We start from the raw sequence: 17,667 nt of genomic DNA on the forward strand, positions 1-17,667 counted from the left end.
GCACGAAATAGTTTTGCCAGAGAAGTTAACTTTTAGTAGGAATTTTGTTGTAGAAAAATGCTTTGAAAGTAAAGAGAAGTAGTAAAAGTTCCTTAATTGTGTAACAAATGGTCCGTATAGTGCCTACTCTATATCAGAAATCACAAACCAGATAAACCGTTTTTCCCTGGAAAATGTATCAATATCAAGGCAGAAGCTCCATGTTATTTAGCACAGGTATGATTTTTCTCTAACTTGCACACATTAGGCTACTTAGAAGGCATTCATTAGAACTTCTGTTGCATTAAGACTGGTGTTTGAGGAATAGATGGAATAGACTTCACTTGTATATTTGCATTTGCCACTCTGCAGAAATAATGAATGGCTTAAAAAGGATAAATCAGGGTAAGATCTGGGCACGTAATGACTGTCAGCTCAGCAGTTTAACTTTCTTGGGAATGAAATTGAGATCTGGTGTGCCAGAAGAGAGCAGGGGACTGACAGTGCAAACAGTGTTCTATTTCTCTGGACAGTGTGCAGTGTAAGACTCGGGATTTTTTCCTGTGCCAAGAAATTCCACATGATATTGGATTTTAAAATCTTATTATTTTTAGAATTTACCTATTCTCTAAACTGAAAGAAGAGAATTATAGTTATCTGATGAGACTGAAATAAAGATGTTTTAAACCAGTTAAATTAAATATGTTCTTGTATAATATATAGTGTCTTTTGGCAATGAGTTCCATCAGTTTCAGTCCCAGAGATTAACAGGATTTAAAAATCATTAAAGTATAGATGTTGACATTAACTGTTACATAAGCTTTTAAAGATTAGCTTATATACTCCTGAACCTTGCAGCTGGAGGATATGAGAAGAAATCTCACTTTCATCAGGTCTCCAGCGAAACCAACAGCTCAGCTAACCAGGCTAGAACCGGGAGAGCTTGGTTTCCATGCTATGCTATAAATGTCATTGTTGAAATTGGGTCACAGTAAAGAACTTTAGTGCTTGCGTTTCAAGGACATGAGCTTAGGCGAGATATTTTGTAAGTCTTTCTGTATTTGTAATTTCCTTCTACACAGGTAATATTTTTCTTGCTTTTCTGGAGAATGACAAAATAATCAGGGAGTAATTGGTTTGTTCATTTATGTCTTAAGGTTTTATAATAGGTATATATGTAGGTAAAGTGTTCCTGAAACTGTGCAATATTGGATCTTGAAGGATTCTTGAACTGGCTGAAGATCCAGGCAGGTTCTGTTCTGGTTGTAGTAATCTGGGCAGTTGAAGTGAATGCAAACATTGCAGTTTGCATCACACGCCACCTGCCACAGGCAGACCAATACCCAGGCAGTCTCTAAACAGCCACTTTGGAAGCAAACCCCCATCTTTTTCTTCCTCTACCCCAGTTTATATTCTATTTCTGAGGATGCGTGGTATGGAATGTCTCCTTGGCCAGTCTGGGCCAGCTGTCCCAGCCATATCGCCTGCCAGCTTCTTGCCCACCCTTAACCTACTGGCTGTGGGGGGCAGTGGGAAACAGAGAAGGCCTTGACAGTGCGAGCACAGCTCAGCAATAGCCACAACACTGTTATCAGCACTGCTGTAGCCACAAAACCAAAGCACAGCACTGCGTGGGCTGCTATGAAGAAATTTAACTCCATCCCAGCCAGACCCATCACAGCCCCAAATCATGCTACTTTTTAGTTTATCTTTATATATCCTACTTTACAAATTCCAATTTCCCATTTTCTTTGGGATCATTTTCTTGCTGTAGGGACATCGAATACTCTGTTTTCCTCAGGTGATTATCACATTTCATTGCTGCTGCAACTCCTTGGCCTATTCACTTCAGTTACTATTTCTATACTGTTTCCCACTAGCCCCCTGGGGCCCATATTTTCTTATATTACTAGCAAAATCTGTCTTGCTTAGCCTGGCTTTCTTCTTGGTACATGTAATAGCTCTTCACAGGTTCTTCAAAACTCTTTATTTAGGGCCGGTAGAAAAAGCTAGTAGCAGTCTTTGTTTTATTCAGTCAAATGTCTTTTAAATCTACCTATCTATTAAATATCTCCAAGCGATCTCTGTTAAGATAGACATCTAGCCCTGTCTTGGCAGACTGTGGGCTTGCAGGCACAGAGAACATGCTCACTCTATGCCAGTTGTCAAAGTCATCATGACAAGATTCTGGGGCAATGCTCCATCCCCATTACAGTTTACTACCAGGCAAGGTGTGTCTGGTTTTTAATCAAATTGCTGTGCATAATGCCTAGCTCTAGACTGCTGTATCACTGCATGTTTGCATATACTCTGTATATACATTTTTGAGCAACTTATTTTTGCCTTTATTAGTTTATTTCTCCATGACTGGAACCCACTTAATTTCCTCAGGTTCTAAGGTTTAATAAATGTCTTTATTAAAACAACAGCCCACATCCATTGTTATCTTTGCACAGTGATTCTTTCAGGTTACTGGTTTGAGCAGCTGGATGCCAATTTCACTCCTTAATTCACAGTGCTAAGAAGTCTTTATTTGCCTGGAGGAACAACCCCAACCTTTCATTGACCCTCTCGTACCTATTACTCTGGCAAGGTCTTCTTGCCCAGCCTCAAATATTCCTAAAATAGATGGCTGATTCCTTCTTCTCAGGTCAGTTATACTCTCCTCTAGACTTTCTCTGCCTATCTTTTCATATCCTTATGTTAAAAACATTTATTAGGTTCAGTTTTCACATGGAGTGAAATTAGTCATACAATTTGCCCCCTTCACCTGCATTAGCTGAAAGATACTACAAATACTTGGATTTGCAGAAAGGAAGGCTTTTGATCTCTTTCCCTTTCCTTGGCATCTGTGGCTCAAGACTTTTGAGCTACTCCCTAGACTTCTCTCTGAGAATAAAATATATATGTTTGTTGCAAATTTCATCACCTTTGTAAGAAAATGAAACATTCCAGTCCCTTTAAAATGTTTAAAATTCAAAACTGCTATTGATATTATGCATGAGTTTTATAGTGTCTGAAATGTGGGAGGTGCATTACAGAATAAGCATCAATAAAGTTCCTATACCAAATGTAATTGGAAAAGTACTGCATGACAAGACAAAGACTGTTATGGAGGGATCATGACTCTTTTGTCAGTGATGAGACTCTTGATTGGCAAATTAATGTAACTATATTAAATGGTAATGTATTTTTTTCTGATGGACTTAATGTAGCAGTGCTGTTCATATATGTACTTTTTGGGGCATACGTAAAATAGGTCACCCGTTTTTTGTGAGAACTGCACAAAGAACCTGAGCCTGGGGAAACTGGGATAATAATGAAAGTGAAGAAAATGAGGTTTATGAGATAAAGCAAGGGAAAGGCACTTTTTAGTCTAAAAAAGAAAAAGCTGAGTGAAGATAAAAATGAGAATGTAAGAATTGTTCTAAGAGGAACAGTGATAAGTTGTCCTTCCACTGGACATGGGGAATTTGGTTTAATTTACAGAAAGGAAAAAAGGAGTTTGATGTGAGGAAAGATTTTCTGACTATACAGGCTTTGAAATGCTGGAGAATTCAAAGAGGCTGAGAAACTTCCCTCGGCAGTGTTGGAACAGGCACCTGCCAGGGTAGGCTGGGTCTGTTCCTTTACTTGTGGGTGTACCTGGAATACAGTGCTGAGTCTGTCTCGACTGTGCTAAGTCAGTTTAATGTATTTTCCCAGTGTTTCAGATAAGAGAACTGACTGGCACGCACATGATTTCTGACTTCAGGTCCTATGCAGCAAACAGGAAATGTCTCCACTTTGTGCAAATGGCAGAAGTGCCAGCTTTTGTTAAAATGAGACTGTCAGGACAAGGGTTTTGTAAAGTTCTCTCCATTTATACTGCTGTAAGTTGCTTTCATTGAAATCTCTGGGTAAAAGTGAGCTTGCTGAAAGCAGCTCTGTATTTGATTTACATCATTTGGCTTTTAAAACGATACACTTTTTGTATGCATTGCAAATTATTATGAAATATTTCTGCTCTGCATATGAGGAAAAGCCTAACCTGATACATTTGGCTCTTTCCCTGGAATTTGAGCATGTAATAATCATAATTTCCTTTTTTCCTTTAATTCTGTGTGTATATAATTTAGAGTAATATAGAAAAGTATTTCTCCCCTTCATTTATCTTATACTCGAGACAATATTTTCTGATTCATTTTACTGAGGGCTTTAAAAATATGCATTTTCCTGTTTGCAGGAAGCTCTGAGTCCCAGACTTCTTTTGGTGTTTCAAACCTGCATTCCAAGAAACAGTGCAAGAGATAAATATTCAATAATCATTATATGTTTAGTGTTCAAGAATTTGGGATAAAATTCTCCCTTACTGAAGTCAGTTTTTTTTAAAGCGGTTAGATTTGACCCTTTCCTAGGATTGAACAGAAAGTAAGTTTTCCTTTTAAGCTTCATTTGACTTAGGCTGAATTACTATAATGCTTGCATAAAATCTTGTTAAAGTTCTTTTGAAGTTTGCAGAAGTAGAATGAATGAAATTTCCAGAGTCTGGCCTGCTGTTTCTCCAGAGTGCACCTTCGACTAAAGACAGCCTTTGGAAACACCAAGAACCTAACACAGTTTAGGCTTACCTTCTTTCAAGCTCTGGCAGCCTCAGAGCAAAATCAGACAAGACCAAGAAAATGTCCTTCTCCTCTCCCTGTCTCTCAAGCGTTAATCTTTCAGTTCTGCAAGGGGCTTAGGAGCCTGGCCTTGGTCAGTATGAAGACTTTGGGATTTGTCACCCATATAAAGTGACACACTCCAGTGCTGTTTGGCATTTCTCTTTTTCAAACCCTGAAAGATTAAAATCCTGATCATTTCCACCATGCCAGAAGAAATGTGCCCTAGATGGACTTTTCTGGAAGCTGGGAAAGTTCAGTGGAGAAGGCACACTGCATGCTTTCTCTCATTACACTCCTTTTTTTAAGCATCAGTTACTGACTGTGATTCTGAGAGATGAGACACTGAGGTCAGACATGTGACCTGACACTCTGCCACTGATATGCTCTTTTCTGGCTGAAATGTCATTTTTGCAGCTGACAGGAGGCGAGTCTCTTCATCTTTAAATTCTAGAAATGAGCCTGCTTTACAAGGTAGACAATATCTGAAAACCGTGAGACTGACAAATATGCCTTTAGACCTGGTGCTGCAGATTGCCAAGTTGCCAGGTTACAGAAGGTGAAATCCAGGTGGCACTAATGGCATTGGGCCCATTGGTTTTTCTCTCTTACATGTCTGATATGATGGGAAAAGATCTTGATGTCTTAAAAAAAGTTCCTAGTTTTTGCACAGTTAATATTCTTCGGATATGTGTTTTACCAGATCTCATTTCTGCAGTTATCGTTCTAATTATTAAATGCAAACAGTCAGAAACTGGCAATAAATGTAACTGTACTGAAAGTTTGTTTCAAGAACCCTCATAGAAACTTCTTGGTTCATTCAATCAGAGGAGCAGGCTGACTAGCAATAAATTACACTTTTAAAGTGACAGTTGAATATCTTTTATTCGGAATGATGTATCATGGGGCAAGAGTAAAAGATATGACAGTGTTACATTTAAATGATACACAGAATGATAAAAAATGGCTGAAATTTGGAGGTCCTTACTGGGTTGTTGATTCCGTGCTCTACTTTAATGGAAGTGCCTGAATAAACATCAAGTAACAACTGATTCTGAACCTCAAAATGTGACCCGGTAATACTTACCACTTACGTTGTGCTCTAAACTTTCAGAGTTCTTCTGTGGGTCAAATCTTGAACACAAAGGGGCTATTGAAGTGAGCATGATTTGGTCAATTAACCTGTTAAATCTTTGTGTGCAAGGCACTCGGAGGCCCACTGTGGTTTTGGAGAGGGGTTACTCTGATCCAGCAATTTACAATATGTTGAGAATCCCATAGAGGTTGTATCCAAGTAAGGGACTTGTTGGACTCCTGCTCCTCATGGAATAAGAAATCACATGGTACTTTTTCAATTAGAAAAACATATTAACATATCTGCTGCTCCAGCTGGAGAGAACAGAGTCATACTGATGTATGATAAATTGCATATATTACTTGTATCCATACCATTTGTGAAATATTGTTTTCCCCTCCAGTTGAAACCACAATGACATGTAGAAAGGGTTCTTTATAATGCACCATCCTTACAGACTGGAGGAATATTAAGGACTAATTAAAAGCATAAGTCACCAAAGTTGATTACAATACAAACTAGGCCTGAGTTCATGCAGGATTTATTAAAGGCAGACAAGGTTGTAGTAGAGAGACAAAAAGGCTGAAGAGCTGCTATATTTAGATAAAAAAACCCTGTACACTTAAGCCAAGAATCCCACGGAGAAGAGATGAAGGGTCAAAGTGACAAAGGCAATAGGAAGCACAAACCAAAGAGGGGGAATACTGTTGGCTGCATTTCAATCACATTGAAGGCTTCTCTGAGGTGACTTACTGGAGCAAGCTAAGCAGGATTTGGTTAGAGTCAGTTGTCTTGAATTGGCCAGCATGCTGATTCTTTCTCTTGATGCTCCCACTCTGAATATAGCCTGTGTTTATAGCTGCTGGAGGCTAGTTACTGTGAAAACACTGGAGGTAGGGCAGTGGTGGGGAAATCATGCACATTGCTCAATATGGACCAGGACCGATACTGACTGGGAAGAGAACTAAACTTTTATGCCCAAATCAGGTGAAGAGATGTGTGGACACATCCTTTGTTTAAATTACAGCAGCAGACCTATTTTTTCCCCTTCAAAAATCAGCATGACAGGATAGGGTTTGTTTTTAATAACCCTTTTGATATCCTTGCTGTGTTGTGGTTCTGAGCAATTACCATGCTGCTTTTCCCTTCATCCAAAGCTTTCTAGAGGCTGATAGCAGCTTCACATATTAATTCTTAGCACCATCCCTGCAGCCAGCTGTGTCATCACAATTGCTCAGCCATTCGACTCACTGTGGTTACTGGTTTGATGAATTACAATCAGGATTTTGATCTCAGAGCAGCTTTGCAATAGCAATGAATGCTGAGCATGACAAATGATATCTTCCTGAACCCACATTTGGCTAACCGTGAGAATTTAATCTTACTCAACCACTGTGTAGCTTTCTATCTTGTTAATCACAATTCTTTGATGAGAGGATTGTAGCCAATTGTTGATGTCCCTGGAACAAGTACCAGAACTGCATTTTACTGCACTTTTAACTCCGACCTTAGATTTTATTCTAAATCTGGTGTTTTCTCCCTTCATAGAGCCATTTTAGAAGAAATATGTACAGGCTTGTCTCTGTGTTGTGTTTTGTTGTTTTGGGCTTTGCTTTTGGAAATGCAGCTGTTGCTTTACATAATTTAGTTAAAATTCACAACTGATTCCTAGCCTGTTTCATTACAACTCACTGCTTCTGGGACTTGAGGTTTCACATTGCACGTAGTCAAGTTTGCAATCCTTAATTTACAGCTGTTACTCACAAAAACACGACTGGCATTTGGTGAGGTCCTCTTCATTATTCATTGATCTATACAATAGATGCAGATCTTTAATTTTTCATGGGGAAGATAAAACTTTGGGAATTCTGACGTGATTTGAGAGCTGTCAAATCTACAAAGTCTGGAGATCTCATAGGTGGCAAGGGTGAACCCTTTAAATACGGAAGCAAGATCTATGCAGTAGAAAATAACAATGAAGTTCTCCCGTTGTTCTCTGTGGACATTACCCATCGGTTTGAGAGCTCCCTTAAGCATGCCTCCTCTTCTTCAACTTTGTGCTTTCCTAACAGAAGAGTAGATTATGTGGATTAGATTGGCAAAGCTACCATATTTCTTCAGGTAAGTGCAAACTTACTCTGTTTAGAAAGTTATTAGCATTTCTGCTTGATATTTATAGTCTAATTTTATGTGGTGTAGGAGACAGAAGGGAAACCCAGCTCAACAACTACAGCATTTATTTGTTCACATGGTATATTCTCTTCTGTGGCTCTTGATCTTTTCAACACGTGACGTTCACAAAGATGCTACATTATTTTTTTCTGTAGTTTATTCAGGCATTTCAATTGTGCAGCTATACCATTCAGCCTGTGGATTGTAGGGATCAAGGTGAAGTTTCTGAACTGTGCCTGCAAAACAATGTCAGCTGTTACTGTAACACTTATTACTGCCGCAGCTAATAAGTGTTGGATGCGGCATGGGAGCTGTGGGAATGGTGGGGTCTGCACGTAAATTTCCCACTGTTTTTTTCCAACACTGAATATCCAGTTTGGAGTTCAAGTGGAGTCATTTCTGCAACCATAAACAATGATGCATACTGAAAAGCTGTGCTTTTTTTTTTTTTCACATAAAAAACCTGTTCTACTTCAAAGGGTTTATTTAAAGCTGGGAATCAAATGGCATAGCTGTTGCAGCCTGCAGCTTAGCTCTGTCTAGCTTTCTTTCTGTGTCTTTCTCTGCCTCTGTTCCTGTGAGGAAATTAACTCTTACTTTGCTGTAGACAAAACACAGCTTATGTAGTACTTGTGACATAATGGGGGAACAGCTAAATACTTTGTTATTTTGTGGCCAGCTGAGCAAATGGTGATAGGAGAGGTTTTACAACAGGGCACAGGTTGTTCAGGCAACTATGTCTTCTGAGACCTGCATGAGCAAACTACTTTGTTGGGTGGAGAAGGCCATCTGGATCTTTCATGATGTTCACACATGCTGAACCTCTTCTCCAGGAGACTAAGACCTGCTTTATTCTGCTTCCCCTGCATCCTGTCTTCTCATCCTTCCATTCAGGTTGTTTTCCAGCCTGTTTGTGCCACAGTTCTGTTTCATCAAGCCTTGCTCACCTGATTTCTCTGTCTCCTCCTAATTGTTTCTACCCAGGAATGGTGGGAGAATTTGTATCAGTAGTTTTACTTGTGCAGCTTTAGTGAATGGGATTGGTAGAGGAATTCCTTTAATGTGAGAATCTTTAATTGTTTGACTTGTGTAGAGCTGGATAAAGAGCCCGACCCAGCTAGGAGGTGGTCGTTACTTGTTATCCATCTGTAGCATTCTCTCCCTCTGCTCTTTATTCCTTAGGGGTGGACTGCCTGCAGTGTGTCCAGTAAATCAGGAAATGCAGTTCTGATGCCCTAGCAGCTGCCTTCTGCACCAGTTGTCATGTTAATATTTCTAATCTATTGGGTATGCAGATCAGAAGTATAATCATGGCTGGCATGTTACATGGTCTTGACTACTCCTCACTGTTTTATACACTTTCTTGATGTACCATTATTTCATTGTACCATGCTCTTTCTTCTCAGACATACCATGTCCTGTAGGCAGCAGCAACATCCTGATCAATGCACTTGTTTGTGGGCAATAAAAGAAGATGCAGGTAGTTTTTGGCACATTTTATCCCAGCAAATGCTTGTTCTGAGTTTTGTTTGATTCTTCTTATCCATGTTGTACTGTAAACAGCACAATCAGCCTCTTGATGTTCAGTTAGCCTTATGAAAGGACAGCCTTTTGTTCCACCTTACCTTGTCATTAAATTTCATATCAGATTGAGCTTTTAGGACACAATGCAAAATCTGGCCTCTAATTTCTGTTAAGGTTCTGAATTTGGAAGTCAACTGGCAGTTCTGCTGAGGGACAATGGAGCAGAACAAAATGGTCTTTGCCTTGCTGTCATGGTAATGGCAGTGAAGTGCTGATAAGCAGCAATATGCATCTATGTGAGTTAACTCCTTACGTGTCCTTCTGGCATAGTGTTCTGGCATAGAATAATATTTTTCTTCTGAAATTCTGAAGCCAGCCTAAGAATTTTAATTAATAAAGAATTATATTCTCATATAATACAATGCAAAATGTTCATTACATTCGAGAAGATTTGGGAACCACGGCTATGGAAGTATTGCCTGAATTCTGTTACACGCAGTAGGGCACTTGTACAAAGGATGACCCCAGAGTTGTGTTGGGGTTTTTAATTATGTGTGTATATATATATGTTGCTTTTTCAGTTTTGTCTTCTGTTCTTGTAGTGTCAGCTCTGTCTTCTTTCAGCCCATGAGCTGTTCCTTCTGGTCTTTGACAGTAGCAAGCTGTATTTGTCATTAAATCAAGAAACTGCACATAGACAAGTGGTGTTCTTGTTTTAGCCAGAGTGCTGTTTTAAGTAGATTTAATTTAGGGTAACTTTCAACAGGCGCTATAAGGTGGAGTCCTGCTGGAGGGCTGCCTTCAATCCTTGGTTCTCATAAAGCCTTCCTGTGCCGCCATGGGTGAGGCACTCGCTGAGCTGGGACTCCCTCCTTGTTAAACAGCAGTGCCGCTTTCCTAGTGCACAGAGGCATGGGGACACTTTCCTTTTGCTTCTGAGGAATTTGGATTCTACCATGTTGAGCTTCACTTGAGTCTTTTCAGAGATAAATGAATCTGTGCTTGGCATCATTCTGAATTAAACCTTGTTACCTTCTAAATCACACTGCTGGTGTATTTTCTGTTATGATTGTTATTCTCCTAAAGCACACTGATGATTGATCAAACCTTGTTACCCCTTGTTTTTTTGATACCTTTTAGTTTCATCTGTCATTATTATCTACTTTTTACTACTTTAATTCCTTGTGTGCTGTGTAATAACACTGAAGCTGTAATCCTTGCATCTACTGGGTGTTTTCCAACTTGATTATATGTTTCTGCTTGTTGGCCAACCCTCTTTTCAAATACTGTCAGCCATTTCACTGTCTCAACAACAATAACCTCTACCGCCAAACCTCCTGACTGCAGTAGTTAAAGTATGATTCAAATTTGCTGCTTCCATTATTTACAGTACTTCCTAGGTAAGTTTCTGTCCTGGGTTCAGCAGTAGCAGTCATTTTTCTCCTTCTTGGTAGCTGGTGCAGTGCTGTGTTTTGACTTTCGGCCTGGGAACAGAGCTGATAACAATGATGTGTTGGTTTGGCTAAGGACTTTGTGAGCCTCATGCTCTGCCAGGGAGGAGGGGAAGCCAGGAGGAAGCAGAGACAGGACACCTGACCCAAACTGACTAAAGAGGTATTCCATACCACAGCACGTCATGCCCAGGATGTAGCTGGGAGTTACCTGGAAGGGCTGGGACTGCAGGGTTGAAGAAGGTATTGGTTGGTGCTTGGTCAGGCTGGGGGGGTTAGTTATCGGTTGGCTGGTGGTGAGGTGTTGTATTCTCTTCCCTTCTTATTTCCTTTATCATTATTACTATTGGTGGTAGCAGTAGTGATTTGTGTTATACCTTAGTTACTAAACTGTTCCTATCTCAACCTGTGGGAGTTACATTCTTTTGATTCTCCTCTCCATCCCTCCGGGAGTAGGGGGAGGGAAAGAAGCAGGGGGAGTGAGTGAATGAGTTGCCTGACTGGGTTTAAACCACTACAGTTTTGTATTGAATTCCAGATTTTGAAACCACGCTCCAAAGCACTGAACATTTTTGCTCTTCTCTTTTTCCTCCTGGCGAGGATTATCTTGTGCGGATGACTTTTTCTGAGTACCATCCATATGCAAAGCCAGCTCTCAAGAGTAGTCCCTACTTTGCATCCTTCCGTTACACACCTTCTTTCATTACACCAATGTAAGTGTCAGTTAAACTCCCACACATCTCCAGCAGTGGAATACTTGCTATCAACCTCAGTGCTTAAGGGAAATTGTCTTGATTTGTGTGATTAGTAAATGACACGGTGCTCTTTACCTCAAGACTGTTGTTTGAATTAAGCCTGGCTTATTAGTAGCAGAAAGTAAATTACCATCTATAAACTCACCCAGCCCCTGTGGAAATCTGTTGTAAATTACTCTTATTAGCAGAAAGAAGGACAAGGGATGAAATACCATTTTGTACACTGCCTAGGACAGAACTCGTATGTAGAAATTGGAATTGCCACACTTGTTGTGGAACACAGAGTTTTTTTGTTCAGTGGTGTAGGAGAAAGGATTGTAAATAGTTTCTACTATGCTTCACACTGCAAAATTTGGAAGCAGTTCTATATCTTTGTGTGTCAAGTTTCTTCATCTGCATCTGTTCTTGGCTCCCACATGAGATTGATCAGGCACTAGGATTGAATCCACTTTAGGGAAGTGGGACAAGGTTTAGTAAATAAATAAATGAATTAATTAAAAAGTCATGGTGCACAAATTAAGCATTCTCACGGAGTTGCAGTATTTGTATACCACATCTTCAAAGCTGCGGTAATTTGCTCACTGGACTATGACATGGTATTGAGTTTACATGTGTTAGAGTTCCAGTGATGAAGGACTTTTCCACTAAATTTTATTCTGTCAGTGTGTTTGCTTTACCATCAACACTGAGACGCGACCTTTGTGTCAAAAGAGCCAGCTCTCACAGCACCTCACTTATTTGTGCTGGGAAGACTGGGCTATTTGGTTATACAATGAGAGTGTAACATTCAAAAGCTCTCATTTTGCTTATGAATCTGCAGATGTTCTGCTCACAGTATTGAGTCCAGAGAGGGCAGCAATCTGCTAGTGCTACCAGCTAATGGACATTCCCTGTTCTTTTGTTGCTGGAGTTTTGGAGTGGACCAAAGCCCTTTTGGAACATAAAGCAGTAAGGTGCTGGAGTCAGACTGCGGCAGAAGGCCTCTGGGTCACTGAGGGTAGTTTTCCTTACAGGCAAACAATGCAAGTAGCACTGTGGCTGTTTAGGTCATCCGTGCACTGAGTTTTTTCACAGTCTAATGTCAGGCACCTGACTGGTGATTGTGTGGCTGAAGGCTCCTGTAGAGTCAGTGGGACACCTATAGCTTCCCTGACAACATAGGCACTGAGGCTGCTGGCTTAGGCACCCGTGTTGGATGCCTTAAGCTAAATAGTGAGACTGGCCTCTCTAGCCCAGGGTCTATTCCAACCACAGAACAGAAGTTTACCATGGCTGTGAACTAAAGGATCTATCTCTTCAGCTGTTTCCTAGTGCTGAACGCATACCAGCATCCTGAATGCATGGTGGAAGTCATCAAAAGATAAGAATACAGCTTAAGTGTCCAGGAACATTTAAGTGTCCAGTTTCAGCATGCTTCTATCAGAAACTCTTCAGCCAAACACATCCTTTTTGGGGGGTTGGCTGGTGTCAAGGAACACTGAGGTGGGGGAACTTAAGATATGAAGCCTCATATGTTCACACACTCTGCTACAGCCCAGACTGCTGCTGTGCAGTGTCCCTCTCTGCAGTCCTGGGAAACGCAGTGAGGAAGAATATGAGGTTACTCACCCTGTATGTTGCTTGAGCAAGAATGGGGGCTGAAGTCAGAGTCAGAATCCCAGGACCTGATACATCATGGTGTATTGTTAGCTGTGTTTGTTTTGGGAGGGGTTGGCAATTTTTCTTCTAGGTTTTTGTCTCTCTATTTAATTATCCTTTTCATTACTGATTTCCTGACTTAATCTGAATGTGCATAAATCTCCACCATAGATTTATCATCCCTATAGAAAGCGCTTTCAGAGTGGTTGTGCAGCTTCCCAGAAAAGGGACACTGTTGGCAAATGAAGCTTTCAGATTCAACAATAAGCCTACTATTATGCTGATTTTTGCCAAGCTCTCCCTCACTTCTTTCCCATTTATTACAAGAGCGAGCTCAAGGCTTCTTTTGGTTTGTTTTTGAGCTTCAGTCATTCTTAAGTGTTTACCACCCTGCTCAAGTCCACTCACTCTGAAACATTAGGCACCACAAGGTACTGCTGCATTGCTTCTGGAATCAGAAAACACTCAGGTTCTTTTTCCAACTGCATGTTTCATTGAAGGTTCTAAACAGCTTGTTTGACAATCTTTACAAATAAAAATCTTTCTTGGAATATTGTACTTTGACTGTCACAGTTGTTTGAGGACATTTTGTTTTTTAACCAAATGTAAGATCTCAGAGCAGCAGTTGAAATTATCTTCAATATAAATAATCTCATTGCAAAACAGATTTTTGTTTATGTAGTATGTAGTCTGCATGCCCATAACCATTTAATCAAATTCAGGCCTTGTCTAAGCAAACATAATGGCCATTAACTTACATGTGAGTTGTGAATTATCCTTTCTGAATTTGACTTGTAGCTTTCAGAGCCAAAAAAAGCTGTCTTCCTTGACTTCTTTGCTTGGGATCACACATGTAAATGCAAGGGCTTTTTCTAATATATCTCTGAATGTTGAATACAGCTTTCTGCTGGTAACATGTAGCAAGACAGCCACTTGAGGTTTTTGGTCTATTGTGACTGACTGTCAGAATCTTTACAGTTATCACGAATCTTCTTTTTCTTCTTTCCATGTTGATATTCTGTATAATGCTCTCTGTGACTCCACACAAGTCCCCTGAAAGGACCTTCTGTCTTTGCTTGGTAGCTTTCTCCTAAGCCAAGCATGTAAACATCTATCTCCTGAAGACATATCCCTGTTAATCACTTCTGGTGCTTCTCTTTGAACTTTTTTTTCTGTTGACGTTGCAGTTTTTAACTGCAGTTAACAAAAGCCAGGATAAAATATTATTATCAGTCCTTCTCCTGGCTTAAAAGAGCCATGTTACATTTATGCCCCAGATTAGCAGCTGCTGTACAACATGAGCTATGTAATTTGCTGTTTTCCATATCTTCACCCTCAGATCTGTTGCCAGACCACTGTGACTGTACCAGTTTATTTCCAAATTCCTGTGTTGAATCAATTTTCCCCTCTGGCAAGCCAGAAACAATTTTGTGCCAGGGGAATTTCAACTGATTTAATTTGTTGCCAATTAACAAACTTTTAATCACTGATTCTGGTATTGAAACCAACAAACAAACGCATGCTTAGAGCAATGCACCTCAGCTCCCCTCCAGATGCCTCTCCTCCCTGCTCTGTGGTCTCCAGTCCTGTACACTGCACATGACACCCAGTCCCTTTGGGGGGCCAATGGGCCTCACCAAATAGGAGAGGTGAGGCTTTGTAGCTAGTGCATTGGGCAGGACTTAGAAGACCTGTATTATTTCTGCAGCTGGGAAGTTCTCTGCACCGTTTCTTTCTGTGCTGCTGTCTCTTATCTGTAGGCCATGAAAAAAAGCAGTGACCTGCTTTGGGCAGTACTGTGAAACTGATTGCTGAGAAGCAGTCCAAGAGGACATGGTGTTACTGATTTAACTGAAGCCTGGGACTCTGGCAGTCTTGTGGGAACAATAGGTGTTTGAAAAAGCAAGGAGATTAGAACAATTGCATAGGGATATATTTTATTACTTTGCCTTCAGTTGGTTTTTCTTCCATCCCTAGCCCCAATAGCAATTAAGTGGCACCAGACATAACCCCGTATCTGTGTGGCAGTGTGTTCTTTTCCTTCAGAAACAATGAATTTACAATGGTTGTGTTGTGACATCCCTCTGGATTACTGCAGTTCATTATCTCTTGTTAGAGTATGACATGTCAGTTTTCAAGGTCCTTTTCAGGACAGGTCACTAGCTGTTGGAGCATCAGTATCTAGATCTCAGTTAAAAAATCTTTACAGAAAAGGGGGGGGTGGGGGTGGGGGTGGTGTATTTTTAGCCCAGATCATTTCAGTGGTCTGGTCTGCAGGGAACTTTCACAAACTGAGTAGAATAACAGATCACAGTGCACGGATGGAGGCGGGGAGATTGCAAGAGAGTAAGAAATCACTAAGGCACCTTTACTGCCAAAGTTACTGCATTGTGCAGCTACACCTGGGGTATCTCATAATCTTTGTCATATACACGGAGTTTTGGAAATTCCTTTCTTCTCTGTGATCACATCAGAATTACAGCCATGGTTGTATAGGAAATATTGTGTACTGAGGATTTAATGCAAAATCCAAAGTCTGTGCTCTGACGAGGCCACCTCACTTCTAATACAGTGCAAAGGTTCCAGCTGGGATGTCTAATTGTTGCTGATTATCACTTTACATTTATCAGTGAATAACCTCTGCAGAGGAACTGAATGCTGCAACATGTTTTGGCCATAAGGTTCATACTGCTATTTGGCATAAACAGGAGATGAGAACTAAACTCTGGGCAGCTGGTGTCCTCTTTTTGAAAATGTAGGCTCACCATACAGCCAAATATACTGCAAGTCAACATGGATTTGCACATTTGCTGCAAAATTTAAGAAGCTGGTGGAGTAATGCTAAAACTCCTTCCATACCAATGGAGAATCTCTGCACCTTGTCTGGAGATCAGCTTCTAGATATTGGCCCTTTATTCCCTACGAAAACATTGGCAGATGTTGCATCAGTCTCTGTATGAAGGGCTCCTGTTTCCTGAAGATTTGTTTGAAGCAGCCATTCATGATCCTCTCTGCAGAATATTCATGATCCCTTCCATGTTCCCATTCCAGCCTCTGCGTTCAGTTTCTGTGGATGGCAGTTTCCTTGTGCCAGATTTTGCATGCACCTGCAGGATTCCCAAAGCTGTTATTCCTTTTCTATTTGTTTACAGCTTAGCCTAGTACTTACTGTTTTCCTCACTTGTGTTTAGTACCTAGACAATTCACTCTCAAAACTGTCCAAATTACACCATTTCTCACCAACAGTGGTGGCTAAAAAAGCCACAAACAGGAACTGATTTCAGTGTACAGAGGGTACAAGGACTTTAGTGGAAAATACATAAAAAGTAGACCACTTGATTTTTGTTTAGCTTTCTAAATAAATTTACAGTTCATCTTAAATAATTAAGTCACTATGTTTTAAAAAGTCAAAAGTAAAGATACAGAATGAAGTTGCAGCTCAGGTTTTTCTTCCCACTATGCTGTCACGCAAAAACCTGCGTTATTTCTGGCTGTTCTTATTTTTAGATTGTTCTTCATATACCATCTACCGTCATTGAAATTAATGAGAAAATAAAAGGAGTGACCTTTGCCTGGGCACATACAGTTTATGCATGAGCTAAACAGCAGGATCCTTTTTCATTCTTCTTTTTCCCACATTCTCTTTCTCCCTGCTCTCCCCCATCCAAACATAATTTGTAAAGCCTTTAAAGCCTTTCATCCTATGTGTTTCCACTGTGTTTCTTTAGAGGAGTCTCAGATCCATGATGCACATCTATTCTCTTGTACTGAAAGGTCAGCAGCACCCTTGTTTTATGAATATAATGTACTGTTCTCTTGAACTTCAGAATCATTTCCAGAACTCCGAGGCAAAATACAGCTCAGGTTGTGGATAAACACAGGAATGCTATAAAGAGCACTCTCAGAACACAAATGTAAGCGTGGACATTCAAAGTTACATTGTTTAAGGCAAACCAACATTTACTGAAGATCTGAATAGTTCGGAAGACATGATTCCAAGTGAAATGTTAATTCTGAAGCTGTGGCTTCACCATAACTTGACTATCTAATTCATGCCCAGCTTTCTGCAGTAGGTGGATGAGTCCATTCAACAGATACTCATCCCATGAAGCCACTGCAGCTGAATAGAGTAGAAATTGCCCGGTGAGGTTCACTTTGGTACCACCATCAGAGGGAACTGTGTGTCTATCACACTTGGGTGGTTCTCTGCCAGCTCGCTTACCCACTGTGGGGAAATGCTGCCGGCTCTGCCTGGTTCGCAGGATGGGTTGGCTGTGGACTTGGTGTAAATCTCACCTTGAATTATTTTCCGTGCTGCAGTTTGTGAATCCTTGGTTGAAAATAGTAAGAACCAAGTGCTGCCTTCAACCTGTGTTTGAAGGTGGAAGAAGTTAGTTTTCTGGCTGAAGGTATGGAGTTCAGGTAAAGGTGCG

The sequence above is a fragment of the Pezoporus wallicus genome, unplaced genomic scaffold (assembly GCF_028554395.1).
Source record: "Pezoporus wallicus isolate ANWC-B61680 ecotype Strahan unplaced genomic scaffold, APGP_CSIRO_Pwel_v1 contig_4710, whole genome shotgun sequence".
Taxonomy (NCBI): Eukaryota; Metazoa; Chordata; class Aves; order Psittaciformes; family Psittacidae; genus Pezoporus; species Pezoporus wallicus.